This window comes from Aotus nancymaae, unplaced genomic scaffold, assembly GCF_030222135.1.
Source record: "Aotus nancymaae isolate 86718 unplaced genomic scaffold, 86718_ANA_hifiasm-v0.15.2.pri h1tg000041l, whole genome shotgun sequence".
Taxonomy (NCBI): Eukaryota; Metazoa; Chordata; class Mammalia; order Primates; family Aotidae; genus Aotus; species Aotus nancymaae.
In genome coordinates this window covers 9,845,023-9,856,856 of record NW_026988455.1, presented here as the reverse complement: position 1 = coordinate 9,856,856, position 11,834 = coordinate 9,845,023, and the positions used below count along the sequence as shown (strand labels likewise).

General features: G+C 44.9%; 1 non-coding gene across 1 annotated transcript; it reads left to right on the top strand.

Moving 5' to 3' along the window:
* Positions 1-291: 291 nt before the first annotated feature.
* TRNAQ-CUG (transfer RNA glutamine (anticodon CUG)) lies at positions 292-363 on the top strand. Its single transcript has one exon. It is a non-coding gene; the product is annotated as a tRNA-Gln (tRNA).
* The last annotated feature ends 11,471 nt before the right edge of the window (positions 364-11,834 follow it).

The following is an 11,834-nucleotide window of genomic DNA, read 5'->3' as shown; positions in this document are numbered from 1 at the left end:
AGGAAGTACTTCCGGGGCGGCACCCCGCCCCCGAGCCCAAGAAGGGCGGTGTGCGCGAGTTGCGTGGTGTGAGGCTTCAAACTTTCGCTGCTAAAAGAAGCTCGAAGGGGAAATTGAGTACTGGAATTACTAGTTGACCATGGTCTTAGTGGCCTCTTGCTCATTTCTCGAGCTACCGTGCCCGGAAGCGGCTCGCTGGAACCGGCGGGACCGGCTCTGGGTGGTGGGTTTGTTGATGGGGGCGGGGTTCTCTAAGGATTAGAGAGCCCAAGGCAGCTACATACGTGTGGTGGTTCCATGGTGTAATGGTTAGCACTCTGGACTCTGAATCCAGCGATCCGAGTTCAAATCTCGGTGGAACCTGTGCTATTTTCTTCTTTTCTTGACAACATTTTTAATTCACTTTTTTGTTCACTAAGTAATTGAACAACTATGATATATCTTCACTAGAATTAAGATGGAGATGTAAAATTTAACCCTTGCCTATGAAGACCTCACAAATTTCCCATTTGGCGGGCTACTGAGCCTCTTCTCTGCCTATTTTTTAGCCTGGTCCCTCAAACCTTAGTTCAGAAGCTTCAATGAAACTTGAAAATTTCTTTTGCTGGAATTTTATACCACCAACTTCATACAAGGGTAGGCGCTTTTGTCACTCATTCCTCTCCGGAAATCTCTCAAACTACCTCGTTTTCATTTAGAGTACTTCGCCCACCCTCCTCATCAAGATTCAACAAGATTCATCAAGAACTTGAGTCCTATTTGTAGGCCTCTAATCTAAGTCCTTTTACATAAGTATTTCATTTAACATGCTGGGCTAAGGATGGCAATTTCCATTTTAGCGGAAATTTGGATGCTAAGACTCAAGTGATTTGCCAGATATCATGCTGTGGGGCCTCCCTGTATTTGAAGATAATTTTGTAATTCCAGAAAAGCCTTTTTCCAATTATTGTCATACCTCCTACCTCCTATATGCAAACTCTGAATTTAGAATTGTGGGCAGGAGTGCCTATAACAGGCAGAATAAAGACCCCTGCCAATGATGTCCATTTTCCAATTCCTGAAGACTGAATAGGTTAGGTTACATGGTAAAGGAGAATAGAGGTTACAGATGGAATTAAGGTTGCCAATCAACTGACAGTAAATTAGGGATATATCCTAGATTATTCGGGTGGCCCCAGTGTTGTCATAAGGGTCCTTAAAAGAGGAAAATGGGCCAGGAGCGGTGACTGACACCTGTAATCCCAGCACTTTGGGAGGCCGAAGTGGGCGGATCACAAGGTCAGGAATTCCATTGAGACCAGTCTGGCCAACATGGTAAAAACCCGTCTCTACTAAAATACAAAAAAGTTAGACGGGTGTGGTAGTGTGCATCTGTAATCCCAGATATTCAGGAGGCTGAGGCAGGAGAATCTCATGAACCCAGGAGGCAGAGGTTGTAGTGAGCTGAGATTGCAGTCCAGCCCAGGTGACAGTGTGAGACTCCATCCCAAAAAAAAAAACCGCAACCTGTCCTTGCTGGCTTTGAAGATGGAGAAAGGGGCCCAGAAGCCTAGGAATCCGGAGGGTTCTAGAAGCTGGGAAAGGTATGGTAACAGATTCTTTCATAAGGCCCCCAGAAGGAACACAGCCATGCTGACAACTTGATTTTAGCCCAGTGAGACTCTTGTCAGACTTGTGACCTACAGTACTATAAATAATAAATTTGTGTTGTTTTAAGTCACCAAGTGTATGCTAATTTCTTAATGAAGCAATAGAAAATGAATACAGTGCCAATTTCAGTGCTTTCTCTGCCACTATAAAGTGATAGTAAGGTCCTGTAATCCCAGCTACTTGGGAGGCTGAGGCAGGAGAATTGCTTGAACCCAGGAGATGGAGGTTGCAGTGAGACAAGATTGTACCACTGCACTCCAGCCTAGGCCAGAGGTGGAGGAGGAGGAGGTACCGGAGGAGGAGACACTGAGGAGGAGGAGGAGGCACTGACCCCTGAAGTGGAGGAATTAGATTGTAAGAGCATATTCAGCAAGGCCATTCATGCTAGAAGAATTACCAATTTTTCTCCTTCAGTCATTCACTCTTAATTTGTGCTCTGAAAAGGACATAGTATTCCTCAAAAGAAGAACTGAATCTTAAATTTAGCTAATAACCAAAAAAAAAAAAAAAAAGGCAGGAGGGGCTACATGGTCAAGTAAGTACTACAGTAAGTTTTTCTTTAGGACACTCGCACAGCGTTTCCGAAATTCACCAGACCACAAAATTTTCTTTGCATGGAACACTATTCACATCCCTCTGAACCTTTAGGGGGTGTGAAAAAAAGATTTGTGGACAGAGGGGTGATTGAAGTAAACGTGGTCTTAGTAAAAGTAACCTGGCTGTAGCCTATGAGACTGGCATAAAGAAGGAAGTATAAGTATCAGAAGTCTATTGCAGGCTGGGTGTGGTGGCTCACAGGTGTCATCCCTTTGGGAGGCTGAGCGGGCAGGACTGCTTCAGCCCATGAGTACAAGACCAGCCTGGGCAACAGAGTCAGACCTTGTCTCTACAAAAAATAAAAAAATAACCGGGCGTGGTGGCTCACACCTGTAATCCTAGCACTTTGAGAGGCCACAGCAGGTAGATCATGAGGTCAAAAGTTCCACACCAGCCTGACCAACAAAGTGAAACACTGTCTGTACTAAAAATACAAAAATTAGCCAGGCATGGTGACGGGCGCCTGTAATCCCAGCTACTCGGGAGGCTGAGGCAAGAGAATCACTTGAACCCAGGAGGCGGAAGTTGCAGTGAGCGGAGATTGTGCCACTGCACTCCAGCCTGGGTGATAGAGCGAGATTCCATCTCAGAAAAAAAAATATTAGCCAGCCATGGTGGCACGTACCTGTGGTCAGAAAGCCACCACGCATAGTCAAGTTTAATATCTATTTAAAAGAATGATTAATAGAAAAAGGGAAGTGAGAATAAAAAACAGAGTAAGAGGCCAGGCAAGGTGACTCATAGCAGTAATCCCAGCACTTTAGGAGGACAAGGTCGGAGGATGGCCTGAGCTGAAGGAGATCAAGACCAGCCTGGGCAACATAGTGAGACCCTGACTCTACAAAAAACTAAAAAATTAACCGGGTGTGGTGGCACTTAACCTATAGTCCTAGCTACTCTGGAAGCTGGTGCAAAAAGATTGAACCCAGGAGTGTGAGTTCCAGTAAGCTGTGATCATGCCAGGCACTCCAGCCTGGGCAATAGAGTAGAGACTGTCTCTTAAAAAACAAACGGGCAGAGCGCAGTGGTTCACGCCTGTAATCCCAGCACTTTACGAGTCTGAGGTGGGCAGATTACGAGGTCAGGAGTTCAAGACCAGCCTGGCTAACATGGTGAAACCCTGTCTCTACTAAAAATACAAAAATTAGCCAGACATGGTGGCACATGCCTGTAATCCCAGCTACTCAGGGGGCTGAGGCAGGAGAATTGGTTGAACCCAGGAGGCAGATGTTGCAGTGAGCCTGTATTGTGCCACTGCACTCCAGCCTGGGCAACAGAGAGAGACTCCGTCTCAAAAAACAAACAAACAAAAAATCACAATGAGCTTGGTGTAGTGGCTTATGCCAGTAGTCCCTGCACTTTGGGAGGCCGCGGAAGGCAGATCACTAGAGCTCAGGGGTTTGAGACCAGCCTGGCCAACATTGCAAAACCTGCCTCTACAAAAAACACAAAAATTAGCGTTTTAGCTAATTATTGTATTAGCTCAGTATTTTAATTTAGCTACAGGCCTGTGCCTGTAGCCCTAGCTACTCAGAAGGCTGAGACATGAGAATCACTTGAGCCTGGGAGGCAGAGGTTGCAGTAACCCGAGATTGTGCCACTGTACTCCAGCCTGGGCAACAGGGAGACTCTGCCTAAAACAAAAAACAAGCCGGGCGCAGTGGCTCACGCCTGTAATCCCAGCACTTTGGGAGGCCGAGGTGGGTGGATCACGAGGTCAAGAGATCAAGACCATCCTGGTCAACATGGTGAAACCCCGTCTCTACTAAAAATACAAAAATTAGCTGGGCATGGTGGCACGTGCCTGTAATCCCAGCTACTCAGGAGGCTGAGGCAAGAGAATTGCCTGAACCCAGGAGGCGGAGGTTGCGGTGAGCTGAGATGGCGCCTTGCACTCCAGCCTGGGTAACAAGAGCGAAACTCTGTCTCAAAACAAACAAACAAACAACAACAACAAAAAAAGAAAAAGAACAATAATGTTTAGTCTCAAGCATGACTAATATAAACAGTTGGTGTGATGGTTCAATACTGAGTGTCAACTTGATTGGATCGAAGGATGCAAAGTATTGATCCTGGGTGTGTCTGTGAGGGTCTTGCCAAAGGGGATTAACATTTGAGTCAAGGAGCTGGGAAAGGCAGGCCCAGGCCCACCCTTAATCTGAGTGGGCACCATCTAATCAGCTGCCAGCAAATATAAAGCATGTGGAAAAAATGTAAAAAGGCTAAACTGGCCTAGCCTCCCAGCCTACATCTTTCTCCCATGCTGGATGCATCAACCTTCAAGTTTTTCAGCTTTGAGACTCAGACAGGCTTCCTTGCCCCTCAGCTTGCAGATGGCCTATCGTGGGACCTTGTGATCATGTGAGTTAACACTACTTAATAAACTCCCCGGTATATATATGTCTATCCTATTAGTTCTCTTCCTCTAGAGAACCCTAATACAGTTGGTAAGAAAATCAAAAGGAACTCTCTAGTAAAAAGCCTGGAATTACAAATTTAGAAATACCGTAGCTTTAGACTATGTAGGAGAAGCAAGACCTGAAATATATCTCACCTTCCACATCTGGGGAGGAACATGTTTACATGTTTGTTAAAAACGAAGTGACGACTGATAAGGCTGTGTTTAACCTTCAGCTCAGACATTCACTAAAGCTGTGTCAATTTCAGTAATTTACCTAATCCTGCTGAACCCCCGTTTCTTATCTGCAAAATGGGGACAAACATGAAGAGGGACAAACATAAGTAACATATGTATAGCTCTTAACATCATGTGTGGCATATAATAAATATTTATGAATGCATTAATTTTTTTCCATTTATTTATTTATTTTGAGTCAGGGTCTCTGGTGTCACCCAGGCTCTGGAGTGCAGTAGTGCAATGTCAGCTTACTGCAACCTCCGTATCCTGGGCTCAAGCAATTTTCTCACCTCCACCTCCAGAGTAGCTGCGACTACAGGTGTGCACCATCACATCTGGCTAATTTTTGTATTATTTGTAGAGATGGGGTTTCACCATGTTGCCCAGGCTGGTCTTGAACGCCTGAGCTCAAGCAGTCCTCCCACTTCAGCCTCCAAAAGTGCTGAGATTACAGGAATGAGCCACCTCGCCTGGCCAAATGCAATGATTTTCAACAGGGGTCAGTTTTGTCCCCAGAGACATTTGACATTATCTGGAGACATTTTTGGTGTCACTACTAGGGGATGCTACTGGCATCTAGTGGGTAGAGACCAGGGATGCTGCTAAACATTCTACAACATGCAGGAGAGCCTTCCCAGTGAAAAGAATTATCTGGGCCAGGTGCAGTGGCTCACGCCTGTAATCCTAGCACTTTGGGAGGCTGAGGTGGGTGGATCACCTGAGGTCAGGAGTTCAAGACCAGCCTGGCCATCATGGTGAAATCCCATCTTTTAAAAAAAAGAATTATCTGTTATCTGGCCCAAAATGTCAATAGTACCAAGGTTGAGAATCATGAGTTATTATCGTAAAGATTAGCTAGATGCCAGGCCAGAGCCTATGATGGGAAAGCGACAGGATGCCATGAGCCTCACCTCCCTGTCCTAGCTTGTTTGAAGAAAGGGAATCTCACTCCCTAGGTCTCAGGAAGAATGCCCAGGGATAGACATTACTCCCTTCAGTATCACATAAAGCAGAGCCTGGGGGTCCACCGGCCTGACACAAAATGCTCCCATAATGGTTTCCATTTGTTAAATAAACAGATATCAGTGTTCTATTTCTTTTTTTCTTTTCTTTTCTTTTCTTTTTTTCTGAGATGGAGTCTTGCTTTGTCACCCAGGCTGAAGTGCAGTGGCTCAATCTCAGTTCACTGCAACCTCTGCCTTCCAGGTTCAAGTGATTCTTCTGCCTCAGCCTCCTGAGTAGCTGGCATTACAGGCGTGCACTACCACACCCAACTAATTTTTGTATTTTTAGTAGAGACAGAATTTCACCATGTTGGCCAGGCTGGTCTCGAACTCCTGACCTCAAGTGATCCACCCACCTCAGCCTCCCAAAGTGCTGGGATTACAGGCGTGAGCCACCACGCCCAGTCTCAGTTTTCTCTTTGTTAACCCAAAGGATTTTTACACAGTTGTTCTCTTTATGACTGTGCGTTAAACTCTGCATACCAGTTTTACGCACTTTTGTCATAATATTAGGTTTATTTCACAAGAAAATTTTCATATGGGGCATAGAGGCTTGTGCCTGGAAGCCAAGGTGGGATTATATTTGAGGCAAGGAGTTCGAGACCAGCCTGGGCAACCTAGCAAGACCCCCCCCCATCTCTACAAAAAATGGACAAATTAGCCAGATATGGTGTCACCTATGTGCCTGTAGTCCCAGCTACTCAGGAGGCTGAGGTGGGAGGAGGTGGGAGGATCACTTGAGCCAAGGAGTTCAAGGTTACAGTGAGCCATGATCATACCACTACACTCCAAACTGGGCAACAGAGCAAGACCCTGTCTCCAAAAAAAAAAAAAAAATTTTGAAACAGAAAAGTTGACAGACCTTATGAAGTGAAATTTGGTCCAGCACGGTGACTCCTGCCTGTAATCCTAGCAATTTGAGAGGCCAAGGTGGGCAGATTGCCTGAGCTTAGGAGTTTGAAACCAGCCTGGGCAACATGGCAAAATCCCATCTCTACTAAAAATAAGAAAAAATAGCTGAGTATGGTGGCATTTGCCTGTAGTCTCAGCTACTTGGGAGGCTGAGATAGGAGAACAGCCTGAGCCCAGGAAGGTTGAGGCTGCTGCGAGCCATGACTCCACAACTGCACTCCAGCCTGAGCAACAGAGCAAGACTTTGTCTCCAATAAAACAAGAATAAAAATAAGTTAACATTTAAAAAGAAGTGATATTTGTCTGTTGTGTTTTTATCTTTTCTATTGAGTATATTATAACGTGACAAATTGTACACATGATCAGGAAAATACTCAGCTTTATCTGTTTTTTGTTTGTTTGTTTGTTTGTTTGTTTGAGACAGTCTTGCTCTGTTGCTCAGGCTGAAGTGCAGTGGCACAATATTAGCTCATTGCAACCTCAGCCTACCAGGTTCCAGTGATTCTCCAGCCTCAGCCTCCCAAGTAGCTGGGATTACAGGCATACACCACGACGTCCAGCTAATTTTCATACTTTTAGTAGAGACAGGGTTTCGCCAAGTTGACCAGGTTGGTCTCAAACTCCTGACCTCAGGTGATCCACCCCACCTTGGCTTCCCAAAGTGCTGAGATTACAAGTGTGAGCCACCGTACCTGGTTTATAGTCACTAAAGTATCAACTAGTCTTAAAGAGTGATAAAATATACATATTTACATATAAAGATATGTATTAGGCCAGGCGTGGTGGCTTAAGCCTTCAATCCCAGCACATTGGGAGGCCAAAGCAGGAGGATCACTTGGGGCCAGGAGTTCGAGACCAGCCTGGCCAACATGGTGAAACCCGTCCCTACTAAAAATACAAAAATTAGCTGGTGTGGTGGTGCATGCCTGTAATCCCAGCCACTCAGGTGGGTGAGGCACAAGAATTGCTTGAACATGGGAGGCGGAGGCTGCAGTGAGCCAGGATCGCACCACTGCACTCCATCCTGGGTGACAAAGTGAGACCATCTCAAAAAAAGAAAAAAAAAGAATATAGGTAGTGGTGATGATTGCACGGCATTGCAAATGTACTTAACGTCACTGAATTATACACTTAAATGGCTAAAATGGTAAATTTTGTTATGTGTATTTTACCACAAAGAAAACTAAAAGGAACTTAGATCCCAGATTTTTAAAAATCATAATAAAGACAGAAAAGGTGGTTAGGATGAAGGGGCTGATAATGGTGCAAGACTGGGCAGGCTCCTGTGAGGTCCTTAGTCTTCAAAACATCCATCTCTCTGGGCTGTTTGCCTCTTTCCTGACAGCCTCCCAGAATTCCTGTGGACTGGTTGGCTTTCAAGACCAAAATCAGCTTGTTCACCCTTGCCCACACCCAGCCCAGAAAGACACCTCCATTGGCCTCTGAAATCCCACCACTAGAGTCATTTCTTTAGATATGTATTGATTGCCAGCTCCTCCCCTTTCCCCACACCCCAACCGTGTGCCTCTGTATATGGTTGTGTGTTTACTACTGCCTCCCAGAGGCGTGAACTGGCCTTGGCACTGTGGGACCCCATCAAGTTCCTGCACTCTTCCAGCCTGGGCAATAGAGCAAGACTCCTGTTCTCTCTCCCCCTTTCTCTTTCTTTCTTTCAAAAAAAAAAAGTTCCTGCACTCTCTCATGTGGATAAGAACCATGCTCACTCAAAGGAGAAGAATAGAACTAATAGTCTCATTTTTGTTTCTCAATCATTAATTTAGAAATTACTAGACCTTTTGGTAATGTAAAAATAAAAATACCACAATACTAAATTGTCAGGTGAGCAAAAAGAAGATAAATACGATACTGCTTAGGCCAGGCATGGTGGCTTATGCCTGTAATCCCAGCACTTTGGAAGGCCAAGGCGGGAGGATCATCTGAGGTCAGGAGTTCAAGACCAGCCTGGCCAATATGGGGAAACCCCATTTCTACTAAAAATATAACAATTCGAAGGGCATGGTGGTGGGCACCTGTAATCCCAGCTACTTGGGAGGCTAAGGCAGGAGAATCGCTTAAACCTGGGCAGTGGAGATTGTAGTGAGCCAAGATTGTGCCAGGGCACTCCAGCCTCAGCAACACAGCGAGACTGACTCCTTCTCAAAAAAAAAAAAAAGATTTGGGAAGGGATAGCGTTAGGAGAAATGCCTAATGTAGATGACGGGGCGATGGATCTAGCAAACCACCACCATGGCAAGTGTATACCTATGTAACAAACCTGCATGATCTGCACATGTACCCCAGAAGTTAGAGTATAATAAATTTAAAAAAAAAAAAAAAGATAAAGATGAAGCTACTAGTTGTGGAGCCAAGGCTTAGAACAGGGGAATAATTACCGAACAACCTCATCAATCAACCCCTAGGTATTTACCCAAAAGAAAAGACAGTCTATATCCATACAAAAAGCTGTTCACAAATATTCATAGCAGCCTTTAAAAAAAAATTTTTTTTTTGAGACAGAGTATCATTCTGTCACCCAGGCTGGAGTGCAGAGGTACGATCTCAGCTCACTGAAGCCTCTGCCTCCTGGGTTCCAGCGATTCTCACATAGCAGTCTTATTTGCAATAGAAAAAATCTGGAAGTAGCCCAAATGTCCATGAACAAGTGAATAGAGAAGCAAATTTTGGTAACTCCACACAATGGACTATTATTTGCCAACAAAAAAGAATCAACTAGATGGGCACGGTGGCTCACGCCTGTAATCTCAACACTTTGGGAGGCCAAGGCAGGTGAATCATGAGGTCAGGAGTTCGAGACCAACCTGGCCAAAATGGTGAAAATACAAAAATTAGCCAGGTGTGGTGGTGAATGCCTGTAATCCCAGCTATTTTGGGAGGCTAAGGCAGGAGAATTGCTTGAACCTTGAAGAGGCAGAGGTAGCAGTGAGCCGAGATCTCACCATTGCACTCCAGCCTGGGTAACAAAGCAAGATTCCATCTCAGAAAAAAAAAAAGAATCAACTACTGACAAACATTGATAAACATAACAATGTGAATGAATCTGAAAATAACCGAAATGAAAGAAGCCAGAGGGGAAAAAAAGAGTACATTGTATGGTATCATTTATATAAAAATCTGTAGAATGCAAACTGACTTATGGTAACAGAAAGCAGAAAGCAGATTGGTAGTTGTCTGGGGACAGAGTAGAGAAAGGCAGGAAGGATTACAAGGTATGAAGACAGGGTCTGGTTTATTGTCCAGGCTGGAGTCAACGGCAAGACCAGCCTCAACCTCCCAGTCTCAAGTGATCCTCCCCACTCAAGCCTCCTAAGTATCTGGGACTATAAGTGCACGTCACCCCGCTCAGATATTTTTTGTTATGTTTGTAGAGACGGGGGTCTCTGTATTGCCCAGGCTGGTCTCAAACTCCTGGGCTGAAGTGATTTGCTCACCTCAGCCTCCTAAAGTACTGGGATTACAGGTGTTAGCCATTGAGCCCAGCTGACACTTACAGGGATGATGGATGTGTTCGTTATCTTTATTTATTTATTTATTTGTTTTAAAAGACAGGGTTTCACCATGTTGGCCAGGCTGGTCTTGAACTCCTGACCTCAGGTGATCCACCTGCCTAGGCCTCCCAAAGTGCTGAGATTACAGGTGTGAGCCACCACGCCTGGCCTCGTTATCTTTATTGTGCTGATGGTTTCACAGGTTTATACATATCTCAAAACTTACTAAATTTCACATTTTTAACAGGTGTGCTGTATTGTTTTTTGGAAAGAGAGAGCAAGATCAAGAAAGAAAAAGGAGAGCACAAAAACAGAAACTCCTCCCTCATCTTTGATATTCTTGAATGCAAGTTTGGAATACTCAGATGCCAAAAATCTTTATCACTCCTCTCACACATACAAACCACTAAGTCACCTACATGTTTCCTTTCTTTTGCTTTTTTTTTTTTTTTTGAGTTGGAATCTCGCTATGTCACCAGGCTAGAGTGCAGTGGCGCGATCTCAGCTCACTGCAACCTCCGCCTCCCAGTTTCAAGCTATTCTCCTGCCTCATCCTCCCAAATAGCTGGGACTACAGATGCGTGCTACCACGCCCAGCTAATTTTGGTATTTTTAGTAGAGACAGGGTTTCACCATGTTGGCCGGGATGGTCTCGATCTCTTTTAACCTTGTGATCTGCCCGCCTCGGCCTCCCAAAGTGCTGGGATTACCAAAGTGCTGGGATAAGGCATGAACCACCTTGCCTGGCCTACATGGTTCCTTTCTTTACAGTATCTCTCCATATGTTTCTTTCCATTCCCATAGCCACTGCTCTGGTCTGATTTTCTTCTCCACTGTTTGGTTACAATCTATCCCTACCCTCAGTTTTCTCCCACTTCAACATGCTTGTGGCTGCCAGAATAATCTTAACAAATGACACCTCTAACCACATGACTCCTACTATACAGAGCCATCATTGGAATATCTATGTAACTCCACACAGGCCTGAAAACAAAAGGTTATAAAAATCAAATATTAGCAGTGGTTATTCCTGCAGAGTAGAATTAGGATGATTTTTATTCTTCTGTTTATCTGTTTCCTATATTTTATAGGAGGTTTTTTGTTGTTGTAGTTGTTGTTTTTTTTAGATGGAGTCTCACTCTGTTGTCCAGGCTGGAGTGCAATGACACAATCTTGGCTCACCACAACCTCTGCCTCCCAGGTTCAAGCGATTCTCCTGCCTCAGCCTCCTGAGTAGCTGGGATTACAGGCATGCGCCACCACACCTGTCTAATTTTGTATTTTTAGTAGAGACAGGGTTTCTCCATGTTGGTCAGGCTGGTCTTAAACTCCTGATCTTAGATGATCCGCCCATCTTGGCCTCCCAACGTGTGGGATTATAGCCATGAGTCACTGTGCCTGGCCTTATAGGAGTTTAAAAAAAAAATCCTAGGCCAGGTGCGGTGGCTCAAGCCTGTAATCCCAGCACTTTGGGAGGCCGAGGCAGGTGGATCATGAGGTCAAGAGATCGAGACCATCCTGGTCAAC